The sequence below is a fragment of the Peromyscus californicus genome, unplaced genomic scaffold (assembly GCF_007827085.1).
Source record: "Peromyscus californicus insignis strain IS unplaced genomic scaffold, ASM782708v3 Scaffold_5__1_contigs__length_169319896, whole genome shotgun sequence".
Taxonomy (NCBI): domain Eukaryota; kingdom Metazoa; phylum Chordata; class Mammalia; order Rodentia; family Cricetidae; genus Peromyscus; species Peromyscus californicus.
In genome coordinates this window covers 72,072,010-72,096,028 of record NW_026294573.1, presented here as the reverse complement: position 1 = coordinate 72,096,028, position 24,019 = coordinate 72,072,010, and positions in this window count along the sequence as shown.

The window sequence follows — 24,019 nt, the reverse complement described above, 5'->3', positions numbered from 1 at the left end:
CACTTTCCCTTTAGAAAGGTGCAGCCCTTCAAGGGACAACAACCAAGCACAGCAAAACAAGATAAAATAAGAGGCAAAAGCTCTCATATTAAGACTGGACAAGGCAACCCAATAGGAGGAAAAGAGTCTAAGCAGACAAAAGAGAAAGAGATACACCCACTTCGATTGTTATGAGTCTTACAAAAACACCAAGCTAATAGTCATATAATCTACTCAGAGGACCTGGTGTAGACCCATGCAGGCTCCATGCTTGATGTCTCATCTCTGTGAGCCCATTTGAGCCTTGCTTAGTTGATTTGATGGGTCATGTTCTTCTGTTATCCTCCATCTGCTCTGATTCTTATAATCTCTCCTAATCCTCTTCCTTGGGATCTCCTGAGCTCTTAGTGGAGGTACCTGATTGAGAATTTTGATTTATATTCTCTCCGCATAATTTGTGGCTGTGGGTCTCTGTAACAGCTCCTAACTGTTGCCTCTGGAAGCCCTCTGATAATGACTAAAAAAGGCATCGATCTATGCATGTAGCAGTAGCAGAATATCATTAGGAATAATTTCCTCCTCCTCCTCCTCATTACTATTATTATTATTATGATGATGATGATGATGATGATGATGATGATGATGATGCTAGCCCTGTTTGGTTTTACCCTAGGTCACAGAGTTACCCAGCTTCCAGTTCCTGGCCATCTAGGCAGTGTTGGGCATGGACTTCCTTTCCTGATGTGGGCTTCAAGTTAAACCAAACATTGGTTGGCCATTCCCACAAGTTCCATTACAACTCAGAGACAGGCCAGGCGGTGGTGGCGCACGCCTTTAATCCCAGCACTCGGGAGGCAGAGCCAGGTGGATCTCTGTGAGTTCGAGGCCAGCCTGGTCTCCAAAGCGAGTTCCAGGAAAGGCGCAAAGCTACACAGAGAAACCCTGTCTCGAAAAAACAAAAAAACAACAACAGCAAAAAAACAAAACAACAAAAAAAAACAAAACAAAACAACTCAGAGACAGGACAGTTTGTAGATTGAGGATTTTGTGGTTGTGTTGGTGCTCAGGTTAATCTTCCAGTATCCTGTGGATTGCATTCCCTAGCTAAGGAGATGAGAATTAGAGGAGAGGGCTCCATGTAGGCACCAACTCAACATTTCTATGTTTAATGACCTGTGTGGATGTTGTGGAGAGCAATGCAGCCTTGCTGTCAGTTATCAGAGAGTGACTATCTATTCTAGCACTAGCCTGGATTGTTTGGAATCACCACAGGACACCCTGGGCCAAGAGCTTGACCCAATGCAACCCTGACCCATCGCTAGAAACCTTCCCTGACTACAAACGCCAGTTCAGATTTGTATCCTCCATTAATATGAGTCTTCATTTAGGTCAATCTCACTAGGTTTCCACATCACTCTCCAAATGGCCCCTAATTCCAGCCACCTCTCATCAAACTCCCTCCTGTCACCTGTTTCACCCTCCTTGATTCCTCTTGCCCACATACCAACCTTCCCCAAGTCAACCTATGAAATCTATTCTAATTCCTATTCCATTGAGCCTGCTCCACTAGGACTCCTCTTTGATTGACCTTTCTGGTTTTTTGAATTGTAGCTTGATTATCATTTAGTTAATAAATACTATCTACTCATAAGCATATTTGTCATTTGTGGTCTGGGTTACCTCAGGATAATTTTTTCTAGTTGCATCTATTTGCTTACTAATTTCATATGGTTATTATTTTTTAATAACTGAGTTATTCGTTGTATAAATGTATCACATTTTCTTTATCTATTCTTCAGATGAGGGACATCTAGGTTGTTTCCAGCTTCTGGCTATTATGAATAAAGCCACATGAACATAGGTGAGCAAGTGTCCTTGTGCTAGGATGGATGGTGTGTGCCCAAAAGTGGTATAGCTCGGTCTTGATGTAGATCAATTCCAAATTCTTTAAGGAACTCCTACATTGATTTATATAGTGGTTATATCAGTTTGTACTGTCACTAGCAATCAAGGATTATTCCCCTTGCTCCATATCCTCTCCAGCATGAGCTGTCACCTGTATTCTTGATCTTTGCCATTCTGACAGGTATAACATGGAATCTTAAAGTAATTTTGAGTTCCATTTCCCTGATGGCTAAGAATATTGAACATCCCTTAAGAGTTTCTCAGCCATTAGATATTCTTCCATTGATAATTATCTCTTTAGATCTGTACCCCATTTTAATTGAATAATTTTCTTGAGTTCTTCATATATTTTGGATATTAGGCCTCATTCAGATATAAAGTTGGTGAAAATCTTTTCCCATTGTATAGGCTGCCATTTTGTCCATTAGACAGTGTCCTTTGTCTTAAGGAAGCTTTTTAGTTTCATGAGATACCATTAATTCTTTATCTTAGTGCATAAGCTATCAGTGTTCTCTTCAGAATCTTCTCTTCTGTGCCAATATGTGCAAGTTATTCCCCACTATCTCTTTTATCAGGGTTAGTGTCTCTGGTTTTATGTTGAAGTCTCTGATTCACTTGGATTTGAGTTTAATGCAAGTTGATAAATATGGATCTATTGGCATTCTTCTACATAGAGACAACCAGTTTGACCAATACTATTTGTTGAAGATACTTTTCTTTTTCCACTGTGTATTTCTGGCTTATTAATCAAAAATGAGGTATCTATAGGTGTATGGATTTATGCCCGAGTCTTCAATCAATTCCATTGATCAATGTGTTTGTTTTTATGTCAATACCATGTAGTTTTTATTATGATATCTCTGTTGCACAGCTTGAAATCAGGAACAGTGATACCTTTAGCAGTTCTTTTATTGTTCAGGTTTGTTTTAGTCATCATGGTTTTTTTCTTTTATATATGTAAAACTGTCAATTGTCCTTTCCAGGTCTGTAAAGAATTGTATTGGAGTTTCAATGTGGAATTTGTTGAATCTATAGATGGTCTTTAGTAGGATGGCCATTTTTATTGTTAATCCTACCAATCCATGAGCATTGGATATCTTTCCAAATTCTGATACCTTCTTTAGTTTATTTCATCAAATACTTGATTTTTATTATACAGTTCTTTCACTGGCTTAGTTGAAGTTACTCCAAGATATTTTATATTACTAAGGCTAGTATAACATCTCTCCAATATTTTTATATAGGCACTTAGTGCTACAAACTTTTCTCTTAGCACTGCTTTTATTATGCCTCATAAGTTTGGGTATGTTGTGTATCCTATTTTTGATATTCAGCTTAATCCACGGTGGACTGACAGGATGCAGGAAGATTTTTTCAAACTTTTGTATCTTTTCAGACTTTGTTTGTGTTTGAGTATGTGGTCAGTTTTGGAGAAAGTTCCTTGAGGTGCTTAGAAGAAGGTCTATTCATTTATGTTTGGGTGAAATATATATATTGATTTCCTTTATCGCATTTGTGTGTTTCTATGTAGTTTTTGCCTGAATGACCTGTCTATTAGTGATAATGCGGCAATGAAGTTTACCTTATTAGTGTGTGAGGATCAATATATGATTCACTATAATGGTGTTAATTTTACAAAAGTGATTACCTTATATTTGGGGTACTGATGATAAGAATAGGTATGTCGCCAGATGGTGGTGGCACACACCTTTAATCCTGGCACTTGGGAGGTAGAGCCAGGCGGATCTCTGTGATTTCGAGGCCAGCCTGGTCTACAGAGTGAGATCTAGGACAGGAATCAAAACTATACAGAAAAACTCTGTCTCAAACAAACAAACAAACAAAATAGACAAGTCATCTTATTGGATTTTTCCTTTGATGAGTATGAAGTGCTCTTCCCCATCTCTTGTTTGATGATGTGGTAACTTTATTATAAATACATCATGTTAAGTTGTGTATTGTACTTTTCTCATCAGCATAGAATTACAGTAGCAAAATCAGATGGAAAATACATTTATCTCGGGAGGCAGAGCCAGGCGGATCTCTGTGAGTTCGAGGCCAGCCTGGACTACCAAGTGAGTTCCAGGAAAGGCGCAAAGCTACACAGAGAAACCCTGTCTCGAAAAAAAAAAAAAGGAAAATACATTTATCTCAATGCATTAACACATGCATTAAATTAAGAATCTGTGATTTTGTCTTATTGGTTTCCTTCCAAAGTTGTTATCCCTTCTAAGTTTCTACCATATTGAAAACAAAAGTGTTACTTATAAATATTTGGCCTACCTACCATACTCTGGAAATAATCAGTCATTTAAAAAATAATCTGTCTTGAACTTAGAAATATTGTCCTTGAAGTTGTATTAGTGATACATCACCATTTAATATGCAGGAATTATAAATGATAGTCCTGAGAATACAACTCAAACAATGAATTTTGAGCAAACTTATTAGAAGTGCTTTAATATGTTCTACCTCTTAAATACAAAGTCTCTCCCAACTTTAGGATTTGGTGCCCTATCTCAGGAAATCTTGGGGTCTGAGTTTAAAGTAAGTACTGTAGAATACTGTAAAATACTGTAATATACTGTAAAATATACTAAAGCTTGGTATATTTGTTTTAGCTTTAGTAGTACTACAAGGTATTTGCAAAAAAAAAAAAAAGAAGTAGAAGGTGGAAATATGTTATTTTTGAACTTGTGTTTTTCTCCCTAACTTGCAGACAACCCAAATTAGGTAATTTTGAAAGCAATAAGCCCTTTTCATTTTTCTCTTCCTTCCTGTTAGAATAACAAGCCAATAGCTATAGTGAATCACATGACTGAATATAAAAGGCAACCACCAAAGAGCACAGAGTAGGAGTCTAGGATTTTGAAATATCTTCAAACCACTGTATCCAACCTGGCCTGCTATGTTGGCTAATTTTATGTCAATTTGACAGAAGATAGAGTCCTCAGACAGTACTGACCCTCAATTGAGATAATGCCTCCATAAGATCTGTAGGCAAGGCTGCAGGCAAGCCTTTAGAGCATTTTCTTTTTTATTATTATTTTAATTAAAAATTATTCATTTTACATACCAACCACAGGTCCCCCTCTCTTCACTCCTCTGAGGCCCCCCCCCCCCCCATTTACCTCCTATTTCGTCCTTCAAGAATGTAAGGCCTCCCATGGAGAGTCAGCAGAGCCTGCCTGGTACATTAAGTTGAGGCAGATCCAAGCTGCTCCCCCTGCATCAAAGCTGTGCAAAGTGTCCCACTACAGGTAGTGGGCTTCAAAAAGCCTGCTCATGTACAAGGGATGGATCCTGATCATACTGTCAGGGGGCCCCTTAAGCAGATCAAGCTACACAATGGTCCTGTTTATGTAGAGGGCCTAGTCAAGTCCCATGAAGGCCCCACAGCTGGTCTAAAGTTCATGAGTTCCCACTATGTTGGTTTGGTTGTCTCTTTAGGTTTGCCCCTCATAATCTTGGTGCTCCTTGCTCATAGAATTCCTCTTCCCTCTCTTTGACTGGACTCTTGGATCTCAGTCTGGTGCTTGGCTATGGATTTCTACATCTGTTTCCATCAGTTACTGGATGAAAGCTTTATGATGACGATTAAGGTATTCACTGATCTGATTAGCGGGGAAAGTTAGCTCAGACATCACTATTATAATAACTCCACTATTGCTTGTAGTCTAAGCTGGAGTCATCCTTGTGGATTCCTGGGAGTTTCCCTATTACCAGGTTTCTCGTTATCCCCATTATGTCTCCCTCCATCAAGACATCTCTTTCAATGCTTTTGCACTCCATCACTGTTCTAGCTTGACCATCCCATTCCCTTATGTTCTCATCCTCTATCCCCTATCCTCCATTGACCCCCCTCACTCTCTCAGGAGATCTCATCCATTTCCCCTTCCCAGGGTGATCCATGCATCCCTCTTAGGATATTCCTTAAGAGCTAGCTCCTCTAGAGCTATGAGATATAGTCTGGTTATCCTTTGCTTTACATCTAGTATCTTCTTGTGAGTGAATACATACTATGTTTGTCTTTTGGAGTCTGAGTTACCTCATTCAGGATGATATTTTCTAGTTCTATCCATTTGTCTGCAAATTTCATGATGCCATTTTTTTTACAGCTGACTAGCACTCCATTGTGTATTTATACCCCATTTTCTTTATTTATTCTTTGGTTGAGAGGCATCAAGATGGTTTCCAGGTTCTGGCCCTTACACCTAATGCTGCTATGAACATAGTTGAGCAAGTGTCCTTGTAGTATGATTGAACCATTCCTTGTGTATATTCCTAAGAGTGGTATCATTGGGTCTTGAAGTAGATTGATTCCAAATTTTCTGAGAAACCACCATACTGATTTTCAAAGTGGCTGTACAAATTTTCATGCCCACCAACAGTAGAGGAGTATTCCCCTTGCTCCCTATCCTCTCTAACATAAACTGTCATCAGTGTTTTTTATCTTAGCCATTATGACAGGTGTAAGATGGTATCTCAGAGTCATTTTGATTTGCATTTCCCTGATGACTAAGGATGTTGAGTAATTCCTTAAATATCTTTCAACTATTTGACATTCTTCCATTGAGAATTCTCTGTTTAGTTATGTAGCCTATTTTTTAATTGGATTTGTTTGTTATTTTGATGTCTAGTTTCTTGAGTTCTTTATATATTTTGGAGATTTGCCCTCTGCAAGATGTAGGGTTGGTGAAGATGCTTTCATATTATGTACACTGCCGTTTTGTCTTATTTACCATGTCCTATACCTTACAGAAGCTTCTCAGTTTCAGGAGGTTCCATTTATTAATGGTTACTCTCAGTGTCTGTGATACTGATGTTATATTTAGGGAATGGTGTCCTGTGCCAATGTGTTCAAGGCTACTTTCTATTTTCTCTCCATTCAGGTTCAGTGTAACTGAATTTACAGTGAGGTCTTTGCTTCAGTTGTCAGTTGAATTCCTACTTCATATTTCTTTGGCTTACAGTAAATGTCTAGTATATTGTGATCCTGTTCAGAAAGTCCTTTCATGTGACAATACATTTAAGCATATTAACTACTTTCTCCTCTCTCAGATTCATGGTATCCAGCCTTATGTTGATGGCTTTCCTCCATTTGTAGTTGAGTTTTGTTCAGGGTAGAACAAAGAATACATTTTCTTCCTTCTACGTAGGCTATCAAGTCTGACTAGAACCATTTGTTGAAGATGTTCTGTTTTCTCCAATGTGTACTGTTGGTGTCTTTTTCAAAATTCAGGTGGTTGTAGGAGCACGAATTATGTGTAGGTCTTCAATTCTGTTCTGTTCATTGGTGAGTATTTTTTTTTCAATCCAGTATCATGCTGTTGCATTATTATGTATCTGGCAATGTAGATTGAATTCATTTAATCCCTAGTGATAGTCCCACTAGTTCGTTTATTCTTCCTGATTGTTTTAGCTACCCTGAGATTTTTCTTCTGTTCCCTTATGAAATTTAAGATTATTTTTTCAATTTATGTGATGAATTGAGCAAGAATTTTTTGCCCATTAGACTGAATTTATCCATTGCTTATGATACAATGGCTGTTTTTACAACATTAATCCTGTTAATTACAACATTAATCCTGTTAGTCCTTGACTTTGGGAGCTTTTCAATCTTTTGTTATTTTCTTTTCAGTGTTTTAATATTTTTATTGTGAAAATTTTCCACCATTTTTGTTATAATTATTTCCATTTTTGAGGCAGTCATGAATGGAACTATTTCTTTATTTCTTTCTTGATATGATTATCTTTTAAGTATAGTAAGGTTACTGATTTCAAGAGAGAGGAGACATAATACATTTGTATAAAGGGTATGAAGGGTAATACTGGTATAGGAAGGATGTACTGGGGAGGATTATGAGAGGGCAAGGTAAACGAGAAATACAGTAAGAATTAAACTGACACAAAAGGCATTTTAAAAATTAAATTGAAACCTACTAGTGTAGAAACTTCTTAAATATTTACATGCACATATAAAAGAGTTTAAGTGGATTTACTCTATAATGAGGCAACACTGCCTATATTAGGCTCCAAAGGTACAAAGTCCAAACAGTACAGGACCAAGAATGGCTTACCTCCTTCAGAGTTGTTGGCAAGTGAGATCATGTGTCACTAATCATGACAGGATATTGCAATGCTACTAGCTTACCTTCCAGACCTTTGTGGTAAGACCCTATTGCTAAAAGGTCCATAAATTTGATTCATAAAACATGGGAAATCAGGTTCATCTCACCTAGAAGCTTTACTCCTATTAGCTACCTTTCATATGACTATGAGGTGCTATGAGTGCTACCAAAGGAGAAAAAGAATCACTGATATTCCCCATATATGGACCTTGCCAGCTACACTAGCAACTCACCTGACTATGGTGATATTTTATTTGTATTAAAATGTTATTTGTATATTAATAAATAAAGTTGCTTTGGGGTCAGAGCAATTAGCAAGCCATAGGAAAGCCGGGCGGTTGTGGCATACACTTGTAATCCCAGCATTTGGTAGGCAGAGCTAGGTAAGTCTCTGTGTGTTCAGGGATACAGTCAGCATTGGATACACACGCCTTTAATCTCAATACCAACCATAGAAGACCTGGAGGTCTGTACAGACAGGCAGTGATGAGGCAGTCATGTGGTTGGGTTTACAACCAATGAGAAGGCAGAACAGAAAGTCTATATAAAGACTTTAACACAGGAAGTAGCTCTCTTTCGGAGAGGTAGGACCATTGCAGGAGGAAGGGTAAGGTTTTTGCTCTTAGCTCTGACCTCTTGGCTTTCTTCTTTGCAGTGGTTCTGTGTTTCTTATTTAATAAGACGGTTGGTTACATCTACACCTGACAAGACTCTTCCACTGATAAGATAGTGTGAATATCATGGCAATAATCATTACTTTCAAACTGAATGTAAGGCCTGCTCCACAAGCTGAACCTAATACCTTGGACTGTTATTGGAGCCAAGAACCTGTGACTAAATTGATCATTGATACTAGGTGAGAACCTACTAATATTATTAAGCTAACTCCATACAGTGTTATAATGATTATTCAAGACTTCTCAACCCTCAGCAGATAAGCTTAATTTTGTGATTGATGTAGCTTGATAAAGGGATGCACAAATTGTCAAGGTGTAAAGAATAAGAGACTGAAGCATTGCCAGCCCTCAATGGGATGTCTGTGTCTATCACACATAGCTCAGTGATCATGGTCAAAGAGAGGAAACAGACAGTGGCAGCCACTGGCGATGGACTACTAAAAAAATGCTTATAGACAAAGCAAAGCAGGTGCACATACAAACGCACAGAAACGGAAGCAGAATACACAAGACCTGCACAGAGTCACTATAGACAAAATTCTAGCATTAATAGAGGAGGGAGGACAAAATATCCCCTTTATATAAGGAGTCACTGGCAGCTGATAGATACTGGGAAAAGGAGAGTAAGATTTTTTGAAGGTGTGGTTCCTGGTAGGTAGACTACTCTCTAGTGAAGACCATACATCTAGGAGTAAACTAACACTTGCTTGATTGAAAGGCAAAGTAAGACACAAATTTGGTGGCCATGGAAGGGAGGAGAATGGACTGGGAAGAATGGGATAAGAGGAGAGAGAAAATATGTTCATAATGCATTGTACAAAATTCTTAGTGAACTCAAAGAATGAAAAAATACACATTTCTGAGTCAATATTTTTTGCTAAGTGTTTGGAAACCAATCTCCGCATTGCCATGATTTTAGGTTTCTACTATCAAATATTTAAAAGAGTTCAATGAACATCTCTGCTTCCAAATGCGTGTTTAGATTCATATAAGTAGCTACATCTAAATATATGCATATATACATTTTCTATCTGATTACAGCTATGTAATAGTCTAAAAAATTCACACTTTTATATTCAGTTCTTATAGTCTGTATAGAACTGTCTCTATTATCAAATTGTTTTTCTCCAAATGCATGTGATTATTGTTTTTAGTCACTCAAATATTTTTTCTGCATTAAAATGTTTGAAACTGTAATTTTCACTCTTATTGTATGTATTTTATCTTTTTTCCTATATCTAGTTCAATATTTAGTGAAGTAGCTTTGAGTTTTAGAGAAAATATTTAATATTTAGCAAACAGTTAAAAATGTACCAAAGTATGAAGATAGCACTTTCCACACATATGAGTGTATTTTACAAACATTTTAAAATATAAATTTTGATTTCATAATAATTGCTTATGGTTTGATGTAAATTTTAAGTTCATTTCAGCAAACACTTATGAGCCTATAAATGCAAGAGTTTTTCAAAGGCAATGAAACCACACTTTGTCTTCTCTTGTAGTGTGTAAACTTATTTTCGAGAATGAGACCTTATATTTAAATCTTTTCAGTTTTTACAGTGTTTTGTGTTCTGTAATATAGTTAATTTTTCATCATTTTTGAAAATAAAGTCTCAAATGAACTTGCTTTATGGAAACAATGTTCTTAAAATTAACTATAAATTCTTAGGAAAGTTGACTTTCAAACTCAATTTTATAAACAACTAACATTTCACTCTTGTTTTTAATTGTTTGGTGACCATGATGAGAAACATACTATTTGTATATTAATGATAGAAATACATTTTTTTCTGTAAAATTGCTCTTACTAATTCAGAAACAAAAAAGGATTTTGAAAATATAGAGGATGAGGAGAAGGAAAATGAAAATTACTGCATGTGTACATGGGCACTTTTATACCTACCTCTATGTTTAATAAAGATTGAAGTAATGTCTAGTTTCTTATTCATGTGTTTCTGGCATTTAGCATTATTTTCTTTCTTGATAATACTAAAAGTTGTGTTAAATAAAAATGTTGAAATCATACCTAATTTACAACATATTCCACTGAAGAATCTACTTTGCAAAAAATCATAAAAGTAGAGTTGTTATGCCACCATTTTACAGTGAGTCTTCAATGAAAACCTATTGGTGAAATTATTAAGGCCACTCCACGTAGTTAAAAGGAGATTTATTTAATGGCGTAACTTACAAATTAAGGGATAGGTCAGTCACGGGGTCTGGGGAAGGTGTATCTCAGTCCAGTGGTGTTCTCTGGAGCTCTGCTTGGCCCACCTCCACCGTCCAGGGTCCCGGAACAGAGAGCGAGTGCTGGCCCATCCAGATCTCTGGTCTCCAGGTGCCTCCTTTGGCCCCGCCTTGTAGGCGTGACAGTTGCCGAAGTCTCAATGGGGATTGGAACTTCCAAATCAAAAGCTGGAATGGCTACCCACTACAAAGACACATTAATGATTAGGAGATAATTATCAGAATAGGAATGAACATAATTGCTTACATAGGTCTTATGACTGTGACAAAACATCTCGACCAAAAAGCAAGTTAAGGAGGAAAGTATTTATTTGACTTACACTTCCACATTGTTGTTCATCACTGAAGGAAATCAGGACAGGAACTTAAGTAGGGCAGGATCCTGGAGCTAAGAGCTGATTTGGAGTCCATGGAGAGGTGTTTCTTGCTGGCTTGCTTCCCCTGGCTTTCTTAGTCTGCTTTCTTATAAAACTCAGGACCACTAGACCAGGGATGGCACCACCCAAAATGGGCTGGGCCATCCCCATTGATCACTAATTGAGGAAATTCCCTACACCTATACCTCATGGGTCATTTCCGACACTAAGGTTCCTTCCTTTTTGATGACTCAAGCTTGTGTCAAATTGACACACAAGACCAACCAGTACAATAATATTCACCTTTAGATGTATTTATTATCTTCTTCCTTTTCTCACATCTCAAAAAATGAAAGACCTAAACGTTAACCTTTTTGCAGAAAAAAATACATTAAAAACAGACAAAATTCTTTTATTTTCTTTGATGTCTGTGATGATCAACACTGTGGCTCTTTCAAATACTTGTACATGGAATATAAGCACATTATTGTTAACTCAGATGTAATTTCAGGAAATTAAAAATTGGGTCATCTGAAATAATTCACATTCTTCTGATGATATGTCATAGCTCATAGATATCACTTCATATTAAATAACACTATTACATAGTAATCATATTTTTCCTATTGAAAAGAAGTAATTTTTAAAATATTTTAATTGAACTAGAATCACATCACTTCTCTCCTCCTTTTCTCCTTCCAACCCCTCTCAAAAACCCTCATTCAAACTCCACCAAAGTCTTTTTCAGTGCTAATCTATTTTGCTTTGATTATATTATATATACACATATATATATTCATATATATGTACATATGTGTGCATGCAAACAAGCATATATACATTATACTAAAACACATACACACACACACACACACACACACACACACATATATATATCTCCTACCTTACTGACTTTTTTTTTCTGTATAGATGTTTCGAAGATCACAACTCTCCATTGCACAACCCATAAGGAAGATCATCCCAGTGAAAAGCTAATTTCATATCTCCCAGCAGTGAATAATTGCCTATAGTTGATTTTCTAGATGTAGGAGTCTATGAAATGTTCCCCCACTTCACATTAACCTGTCTGTTAATCTGACTATTTCCTGGTCTTGTTTATGCATCTATTTCCAGTAGAGAATGTTTCACAGCAGACTTCCTGGTATTCTGGCTCTTACAGTCTTTCAGTCCCCTCGTCTGTGATATTCCCTGAGCCATAGATGCCAGATCTGTGATGTAGATGTATCTGTTGTGGTTGGGATTCCCACAAGCCTTTTATCTCTGCATTCTTTTCAATTGTGGTTTTGTATAATGGTCTCTGTTTTCTATAAAGAGAAGCTTCTTTAATAGGGGGTGAGAGCTACATTTATCTGTGCAAGGACAAGATTTAGAATGTAGAAATAAGTATGCAAAATGGTGGTAGATTCTTTGGTAAGGGTTGGGTTTATACCTGGCAAGAAGTTCTACCTGTTGGGTCCTAAATTCAATTAGACAGCTGTTGTTTTCCACTATATAAAAGTGCCACTTATATCACTTTTATGCATATCTTAGCATTATGGTAATTTTTATGACTTACAGGTATTGCTTTTATGTCAGATTATTTAATTGCTTCCCTACCTGAGAAGTTTGCATATCTTTTTCTGGAACCATGGTAACTAGGCTGGAAAAATGATGTTTTCAAGTTAAATCCCACTTGAATCACCCAAATTATGTGTTTTTTGGTGTGCTGTCTTCACCAATAAGGCCCCAACTCCAACCCTCAAGGGACAACCAAGGGCTACCTCATTAATCTATATTCATTTCAGAATTACTTGGAATACCTAAGCAGCTCTTAAAGGGGATGATTCTCATATCTGTTACTAGGATTTTTGTTAGTTTTTGATTCATGTTGGGAGCATTGTCAGCCATGTAGTTTAATTCACTTTAAATATGACTGCATAGATGTGTATATTTAGAGAGAAGATATTCTTCAACCTAATAAAGGTTAACTAGGACAAGCTCAAAACCAACATCATCCTAAATGAAAAGAAACTCAATGAAAACTAATTAAAAACAATAATGAGAAGATAGGATAGAACCACAAGCTGGAGCAATAAGAAGGGAAATGGAAATTAAAGTGGTACAAATAAGAAAAGAAGAAGTCAAATTATTTCTATTATAAGAGGATATGGTACTATACACAAGAAATTCTAAAATTTCCACCAGATAACTCCAATAAACAATAATTTCAGCAAAGAGCCAGAAATACAAAAATCAACTTACAAAAATGAGTAGCCTTTCTATTCACCACCAACAAACACAGTTAAGAAAATATCACAAGCACACACTCATTTATAATAAATCAAAAACAATGAAATGTCTTAGGATAACCTAACAAAGGAGATGAAAAACACCTGTAATGAAAACTTTAAATATCCGAAGAGATGAAAAGAGACACTAGAAAAAAATCTTAAAATTCATATATGACAAGAAAAGAATCCCAATAGTGGAATAAATCTTGAGCAAAAAGTATACTGTAAGGATTACTATTCCAGATTTCATAATGTATTATAGAGCTATAATAAAAAACTAATATAATGGTACAAAAAGAAACATACAGGGTAATGGGATATAATAAAAGACCCAAACATGGTTACTTACAACTAGAGTCATAGCTAATACATGATAAAATCCAAAAATATACACTGGAAAAAGACAACATCTTTAAAATATAGTGCTAGAAAAACTGGATGTCCACAAGCAGAAGAATGGAATTAGATCCATAGATATCACTCAGTATTAAAAGCTAGATGTATGTGGATGAAAAAACCTCAGTTTTAAATATGAAAAATTAAAACTGCTAGAATAAAATACAAGCAACCCCTTCAACATATAGGAATAGAAAGTACTTCTGAGTGGGACCCCCTCCATCTGCCAAGGAATTTAGGCCAATCAACAACTGGTACTCCACAAAATTAGGAAGCTTCCTTACAGTAAAATAAATAAGGAATGACTTGTGGAAGAAAGTCACAGAATGGGAGAAACTTTATGGCACTATATACCGGGCTGAGGATTATTATCCACAATATACAAAAGACTCAACAGAGTCAAGGAAACAAATGACTCAATAAAAAAATTCACAAGAGATTTAACAGAGACTTCTCAATAAAAGAAATAAAAATGGCTTAGAAATTTCTAAAAGCACGCTTATCATCCTTAGCAATTAGAGAAATACAAATTAAAGCAACTTTGAAATTTCATCCCAACACAGTCAGAATGGTTATGATCTACAAAAATCAAATCCTGGTTAGTTTTTGGAGAAAGAATACCCTTATCCCTTATTGCTGGGATTACAAATTGGAAAGGTACTTGCTCAGAAAAGGTTATAGTTGCTCTAGATATAACATCCAGGAAATGGAAACAACCTATATGTACTTTGACAGAGGGGTGGTTAATGGGAATGCAGTATGTATGCAAAATGGAATACTATTAAGGTGTAAAAAAAGGAAACCATGAGATTTGCAGATAAATCAATGGACTTAGAAGTGATTATGCTGAGGGAAGTAACCCAGCACAGAAAGACAAATATATTGTGCTCTTTCTAAGCTAGAGTCTCTAGATCTATTTCATCGGATGTGAGTATACAACCTGGCATATACATAGCAATCAGGGAAGTAGAAAGGGACCATGTGGTGGGTGTGGGACTTGGTAAGAGATAGCAGGATACATGTGTTATGAAAGAGGAAAAAGTAAAATGTGGAGGGGGTTCCAACTGAGGAGGAGTGAAGGAAGTTAATGCAGAAGGAGGAATAAATAACAAGATTATTAAAACCGTAAGTAATCATATTATTTTATATTAACCTAAAACTATATGCAATTCAAGTAATATATGTCATAAGTCATATATATTTATGTGGGACATATGTATAACACACATACACACTTATGTTGAGGGATATTTGATCACACTGTGTGAAGGCAAAGATGTGTTTCTGTCCTTTCTCACATGTCTCAGGCGCCTTATGATTGGTTTAATAAAGATCTGAACAGTCAAGAGCAAGGCATAAGAGGATAGGTAGGATTTCCATGGAGGGAGAGGAATTCTGGAAAGAATCTGAGAGGCCTGGAACTGGCCAGCAAGATGCAGAGGAAGTTAGATGTACAGTATGAAGGAGAGGTAACAAGGCACATGGCAGAATATAGATTAGTATAAATGAGTTTATTTAAGGTATAAGAGCTAGTTAGGAACAAGTCTAAGCTAAGGCCAAGTCTCATAATTCATAATAAGTCTCCATGTTATTATTCAGGAGCTGGTGATCCACACATACACACAGTCTTAAAGGTAATAAGCAGTCGTTAGAAGAGAAAAATGACCTGCTGGACTTACTTTAGAGATACATGAAGAATAAATAGGACTGAAATTTAGTTTAAGATAAACTACTGTCAATTGAATATAAACACAGTGGTAGATTTCACTTCTCTAAACATTCATGGTTGCTGAATATTTATTTAATGCAAATATTTACTTAATCAGCAATCTGAACATATACCTTTAAATCTGTTTGATTCCTTTTTATACAGATGAACTCTGAACAGGTAAGAAAAGAATGTAATGGTGACATTTGCAAATATCTGGGTTGCAGTGATAATATGCTTTCCAATAAAACTATAAAACTACCAGAGTCAGTAGAAAGTAAGTGATTTCTGTAATAGAAACAGCAATAATTCAATCACACTCATTCCCCACTTGAGAGGAATTTGAATGTGAATAACATGGAAATTTACATACACAACCTTCAGTTTTTCCAGTTTATCAAGTTATGAATAACTAATATGAATTGAAAACCTTTTCCAAAATGTAATTATTATTTCTTTCAAATGATTAATGAAGTAAACAATATAATTTTACAACCTCATGCATTAGTTCAAATAGTAATTTCAAAATGCCCTGATTGTTTTGTTTTACTTAAGTTAGTAATTTATTGACACTTTCATATTAAAAACTAAATATAATTAAGGAACATTTCTAATTATTAAAATAAATTTCCTTGGATGTTTGCTGTTGAGTCTAACAGACACTACACAATTTATCTGAGGTTTGGATATGCTGCATTATATTCTAAATATAATTACATACAAAAATTTATTAGACTATTTTCTCTTTCAATATGATATGTTCCTGTACAGTGCAGTGCTGATGTTGGTTTATCTGATCTCAGATGAGCATTGCTGCCAGTACCAATTCTAGAATTCTGCTCTCATAGGACTTCTGGTTATATCCCCTTCTATGAACAATATTTGTTCTTTCTTCTCTCTACAAATTACTAACTCACTCTCATTTCCCATTCAAACTGCCAAGAATTCTTTCATTCAGTTCCATTATTGAATTTCAGGAGACTCAAATAGGTATTACTCTCATTCCAGGTTACTTCGTGGTCCCCTGGGCATGTTAACTAGAGTGCCTGTAATCGTACAGCTCATTTATGTCCCAGTCAGAAGTGAACAAATGAGGTTAAGAAAACCTTTTTTTTTTTTTTTTCCGAGAAAAGATTGTAAGTTAGAGTTATGCTTCACGAACCCTACTGATGATAAACTTTTGGGGTGCTCTTCAAGCAAGGTGGTAAAGGCTCCAAATTCACATAGCCACGTCTGCACACTGGTGGTGCAAGAATCTCAGGCACTCTGTCCTGCTTCTCCAGGGATGAGATGAGATGGGTGTATAGCTTTCTTTCACCATCCCACATATCTTCAATGTGCACGGGTGAGTACATATGCAACTGCAAACGTCTCAGAAAATAATTATGAGCAGATAATAGACAGGGAATTTCAGACATACTGTGTAAGAGCTGCTTTTATCTGCAAAGCAACATGGGAAAGATTTCTCTTCTTTGAAATGAATGTCAAGGTGAATTTTTTTTTTGAAGATCCCTAGATTGTGGAGCAAAGGGAAGATCCTGAGATTTTTTTTTTTTTTTTTTTTTCGAGACAGAGTTTCTCTGTGTAGCTTTGCGCCTTTCCTGGATCTCGCTCTGTAGACCGGGCTGGCCTCGAACTCACAAAGATCCACCTGCCTCTGCCTCCCAAGTGCTGGGATTAAAGGCGGATCCTGAGATCTTAAAAGATCCTTACTGTAGTAAGGAATTTTGGATGTTTTCACTGAAGTTTCTGACTTTTATTACCATGGTTTTCAAAGTAACTTGCATCTAATAATGTATTACTTATATGTGGGAAGAATATCTACCAGCATTATTATGAAGAAAAATATGCTGAGGTTTCTGAACTAAACAAAAATGTAATAGTGGGCCTTGAAATGTAGACCAGTTGTTCCTGAGCCAGCCTTACCCTGGACAGCATATCTCTTGATGCAGAGAAGAAAATTCACCAATTTCATGATGCCTGGATATTAGAACATTTTTAAATTTTTGTTTCCTCATTTTTCCTCTCAGAAAGTCAAGCAAAGTATCTATCTGACAGCATAGTCATTAAAGCTTGAACTATGACCCCGGGAAGTCACATGTTTTCATTGCAAATGTGTCTAATATCAACATTGTTAACAATCCTGTTTGAACACAGTTTTTTCTTATTTTCTGTGTAATCAGTAATGTTTTTATGCTTAAACATATACAAATATTAAAGACACGAAGATGAAATTTTATATGATTTCTGCACCTGAATAATGAGAGCTAAATTGAGTTATGTCTAAATATTATTCTATCTGTAATGTTTTATATTTTAAGACTCATGACAAATTGAGCTAATCTTTTAATATTAGACCAATATTAAAATTTGTATATATTTATCAAAAATTGAATTGTGTGTACCACTAACCTTTAAAATAACCCCAATAAATCATTTGCCATAGGCTTCTGTAATTCTATTCACAAATAAGTATACCAAGTATCTGGAATTTGAACCCAATGCTCTGTAGAAGGTCCTGCTGTCATCTTTCTGTGTTTTTAGCAATTTTACAATCACTAACTCATATCCTGACATTTTCATTTTTAGGTAGTATCCGTTGAAGTAGCAAGAAAGGCATCTTGATATCTTCTCTCACTGGGATCGATACATTGTGGACAATATATTCTCTTATGGATTTACAAGACTACAGCATATTTTGTATTAGGGTTGCTTTAAGATTTCCTTCTGTTTCTAAAACCATAGCTTATTCCTAATCATACATTATAGCAAGAATTTGTGAGAAAATCAGATACATTATTTCAGAAAGTAGTAATGATTTAAATATCCTCAAAACAAAATTTATTCTTAAAACTTTAATAATATAGTAAGAAAATAAATGCCTTTTAAATTTCATTTAATTATATCAATTTTCATAATTATGGATATATATATATATATATATATATCTTTTAAAACAATGTAGTAAGAATATTGATTTTGAGTGACTGAGACAAGATAGATTCAAATGTGTTGATCAGCAGAATCCTGAGCAATTAAATGATCATATTTTAAAAGTATTTTTTTTGTTTTATGTCCTACTGTTGGGGGTAATTTTTGGTGTGTGAACAAGTGAATAAATTGTACATGGTGTATGTTTGTGTGTGCATACAAAGTAAAAGAACTGAGTGGTGTCTTTCTAAAACAATGAAAAGAAACTGTACAAATAGAAAAGACCAAGGAAGTGATAACAAACTTATCACTATCAAATTACAATAAGATATAGTATTTCTTTGGACTCTGAAACAAGTTCTTCAGTACTAGACTTGCAAGGTCCCTTATTTTGACTGTTACTGATGCTTAGAACACAGTATGAAAAGACAAGCCAGCACTACATATTATCTTAGAAATGACATTTTGAACTTCATGTAAAAGCAGATTGTTCACATAATAGGTATTATTGTTTGATGTTCTTTTCAATAGAATAATCATTAAACTGTTGAACAAAGGGACATATTATTTCTGAAGACATTCATCATCTGAACAAGTAAATGTATTATTCAATAGACAAGTATGGAAAGTATATTTATTGTGGTTGCTATGTGAATAAATATTTTATTTTTCAGAGATAATTTTTAAATATTTATTCGTATAGTCAAACAGCTGTGTTAAAAATAATAAAAATAAAATGTTCCTCATGGGAAAGCTACATTTTATTTGGAGCTCAGCACTGCAAAAGACTTGGAATGCAAGTTAATGCCAGAGGCAGAATCAGGTTAAATGCACAAATGCACAAAACCAAAACAAAGTAGAATCGATTAGAAAGGGATATATATATATATATATATATATATATATATATATATATATATATATATTTTTGTTCTAGAGCCTGATTATTTTGCCAATGTTTGCAGTTCTGATCTTAATAAGATCTGTGATGCCTTTCAGCTGCGAGTAAAACAGTGACATTCCAGTGTAAGTTATCACCATCCTGCTAGGAAAAGCCAGAAGTCTATTAGGGCCCTGCTAATTTAACAGATATATGGAGAGCCTGATCACCAGAAAGAAATGAACAGCATGCTTGTTGGTCTGCTGAATGACTTTTTAAAACAGACCATCTCTTGCTAAAGACAGTAATCCAATGTTACCTTTCATCACAAAGTAACTCTTTAATCAACCAGTTATACAATAAAGCCTTATATCAAGGCCCAAACAGAAGGAATGAGTTAGTCCATATCTGTTTGCTGTTGAACCTACACCTAACCCATTTACTTCCTAGACTGCAAACTGCTAGATGCAGTCCCTAAAGCTACAGGAAACGAGTGGAAACTTTAAAAGTTAAAGTTTAGAAGAAAGCTGTTGGTTGTTGGTTGTGTACCTATAATGAGTATCTTGATCTCCTTGATTCTTCTCTTAGCTAAGAGGGGAATAGGCTTATTTTTCCAGATACTGCCTCATCTGATATACGCTAACATCACCACATATTTAAAACCAATAACAGCAATGTTGCACAAACCAATACATACACAGCAGTAAGAAAATTTAAAGCTTTTCTTCCTGGAGTTGTGTATTTATTACAGTAGGGGAAAGTCAACTCACACATAATCCTAAACAGCAATTACATCACTATTCTCATTGCATAGATGGCACTGTGATTCAGGGGTTTTCTGATCTAAATGCTCAATATTCTCTGAATTTGGTGTTTTTGTATGCATCATTAAGAAAATGTGTCTACAAAAGAAAACTAAATTTATTCTATTCCCAATAACTAGAAGAAGTGAATGTCACTATGCGAAAGATTGTAAGTTTCAGTAAGATTAAGAGCTAATGACATTTAAGAGGAGTTAGAATAATAAAACTTTCAGAAAACAACATACACATACTCGCTTTTAGGGGGTTAAAAATAATTATTGTGATATCAGCCCCAGTATTAGACAACCAAAGCAAACATTCTGTGACAGAATTTTGGGCAATTGTGATATGAGATTATTGGTCGTTAAACAGGATTCTTTATATCAATTGCCATAAGTAACTTGTGGGAAAGGGAATAAAATATATCGTTTTATGTAACACTCCATTATAATCACATTTGAGACCAAAGAGTTGTGTTAATATTTATTGCTTGTAGTTGAGGATGGGGAGATAATTGCTTTCTACTTGAATCATCTCAACTTCATTTAAGATCTTCTTTAATCTTAACTTAGTTAGCCTTGTACCCATTAGAAATTTCTCTTTTGGAAATTGAAATAGTATCAATCATGCATAAGTGAAAAACTTAAACCATACTTAATCCTGTAAACGACACTTAAAGGTAAACCCTGGTTGTATGACTTAAGGGATTAGTAAGTCTTGGTCTCTTCCTCTTAACTCCCTTCTTCCTAGATAATAAAGAGAGCATTTCTTCATCATATTCTTCCAGCAATTGCCTTCCAATATGACAATCAGAAGTCCAAAGCAGCAGTCCACAATCTTTGACAGGAAAGTCACAAACTATCAGCCAAAACGAACCCTGCCTTACCACAAGGTATTTTTCAGTCACTTTGTTCATGTGACAGAAATATGAATATGATGCATGGTCAAGAGAGGTTGCTGTTAGGGGAAGTTAGGCAGAGGGAAAGTGGACGGTGTGGGAGTTTCCTCTGTAGAACTTCTCTCAACTCCAGTCCACCTCAAAGCACAGAGCCAAAAGGTGCTATCTACAATGGATTGTTCATATTTATTTAAAACCACATTAACTCATGTTCTTATGTAATTATGTGACCCTAAAGACATCACAGATAAACACTGCATGAGAAAACAACCTCCTGATCATGAGATGGCTTAGGCAGTAAAGTCATCTGTTGCCAAGACTTAAGGCCCCGAGTTTTATCCCTAGAAACATGGTAGAGGGAAAGAATTGACTTTGTCCTCTGATCTTCACAGATGTTCTGTGGCACACATGTGTGTGCAAGTGCACACACACACACACACACACACACACACACATACACACTAATAAAAAGTAATACAAACAAATTAGTAGAGAAAACAACATGAGGTTGTTTTAGTTTTCAGATGCTTATATTCATTCTGGAAATAATGTGAAGGTTAAAATGGCTTATATTGTTATCTTCAAATCAGGAATATATCTCTTTAAATAATGTAGCATCTTCAAGTCAAGAGAAATATCGCCCTCACTAGCAGAGGGTGGCAGCTGCCTATTTTATGTAAATTGGTTAAAATAGAATACTTTAGAAGAAAATTATTTAGTATTCCATTTTATACAATTGTGTATATAAATTCCAATAATTATATTTCTGTGCCTTGTCTGATTCTATTCTGATAGAAGCAGAAAATAACTTTAAAGGAAAATCAGGTACTAGTAGTAGGAAAAGGAACAATTATTTTCCCAAATTCTCTTTCCTGCCACGAGGCTTGTCAAGTTTGGACCTGTGTACAGCATAGAAATAAGAGCAACCAGGCCTCTGTCTACCAAGATATCTTTTCGCTCAGCAAATGCAACAGACACAGACACACTTTTATGTCAAGATGCTGCATTTAATTGCTGTGCAGCAGACAGACTGCCTTTTCTAGTAACGTACTTTGCATTATTATGAAGCTGTCTCATCATTCAGAGTAGTCAGGTTTCCGCTGTTTTGTAGTTTACCATTCTGTTGTGGTTTCGGAAGAACCACCTGGGGCAATTATCATTGAAGTGAAGGGAGACAATGTACATGTCACCTCAAATATAGTTGGTATGGAATAAATATATTTCATGTTGTGTAATTATTATACTGCTGTATGAAAGAAAATCTAGAACAAATTCTTGCTATTTCTTAGTATCCACCATTGAAATGCTGTCCTGTTCCTAAGGAATAGTCATAGAAAAAAAAAAAGGAAAAATTCACTATATTTCCCTGGAGATATAATTCTTACCAACAAGAAGGAATTGAAATATCTTTGTGTATTTATTGTCGAGATAAATGTTTCCCTCTTCTTTGGCCTTTGCAAATGCTACAATGTCATATTTTAGCCACTTTATAGATTTTTATCCCTTAAGAATCCTCATAAACATTACGTTATTTTGTTTCTTCTTCTTTTTTTTTTACTTTCCCCCAAAAAAACATAATTCTGAGTTGATATTTTGTAAAAGCAGCATAAATGAAGTTCCATAAGACAATTACAAAGACATTTATTCATTTTTTTTTCATAATAAAATTCTTATAGGGGCCTGTCACGGATGTCACAGGCTGTCCCAGCTTTGGTCTTGGAAGATTGGCAGCTCCCTCTACTGTTTCTCTGAGTATGGTGCGGGGAACCCAGCCTCACCCTTTGTACAATTTCCTTTACTGTGGTGCTGGACTTTCACAGCTTGTCAATTAATAGCCTTCAAGCTGGCAGGCTTTCAAACACAAGCTGACTTTCAGCAGTTGGATGGCACCTTTAGGACACCTGCTTCAAAGAGCCATCTACTGCAAAAGAAAGCTTGCTATTGCTATTAAAGCAGAGCCTGCGAATCACACCCTTTCTCTAGAGCTTTCTATTTCTGTATATATATCCGTCTGGTCTGTTTACAACAGATGTAGGCTCTGAAAAGCAGTCCTGCTTGGTGATAAAAATGTGTGGCTTCATAATAGGATTTCTTTTATATGTTTTTGCAGAAATATTTATTTTTCATGTAGTTCAGATTAGTGGGTAGCTTATTCTTCTTGACCTCATTCATGTGCTTTACACAAGCCAATGTTTTTACATCTTTATCTCACCAGATTCATTTCTCATAACAGTCTACATTTTTATAATTATGCTTTTGTTTTTTTGTGTGACAATAAAGGAAAAAAAAGAAACAGGTGTTACTGTTCCTCTTAATAGAAATTTACAGAAACTGGTCTGCATTTCTAATGACTTTTTCTTATACTAAGATAGTCTTCTACATCACCAAGAATAAAAGTATTCATTATGCAATAGTTTCTTAGCTATCTCATCTTCAATGACAAGGATATAATAACCTGCTTCATCTGCTAAAGCATGTAAAACTGTAATTAGTTTCTACTTTCCCTGAAATGATTTTCAAAGAGTGTAGATGACGCCATTAAAGAGTCTGAAACATATAAGCTAATAGGAAATAGCACTTGACTCCATTACCTTGTCTGTTCTTGGAAGTATTACCACTTGCTTAAAAGTGACAATGTCATTTTTTTTTCATAGTGACGCTTTCATTTTCCATTTCCATGTTTGGTTGGGTTGGGTTTGACTTTCATTTTTTTCCAGGTAGGTGTCCTAGTGCAGGACAAGCTAGTTTTAAAACCTCAGCCCTCCCATGTCTATCACCCAAGTCCTGATACTGCAGACATGCAACCCTAGGACT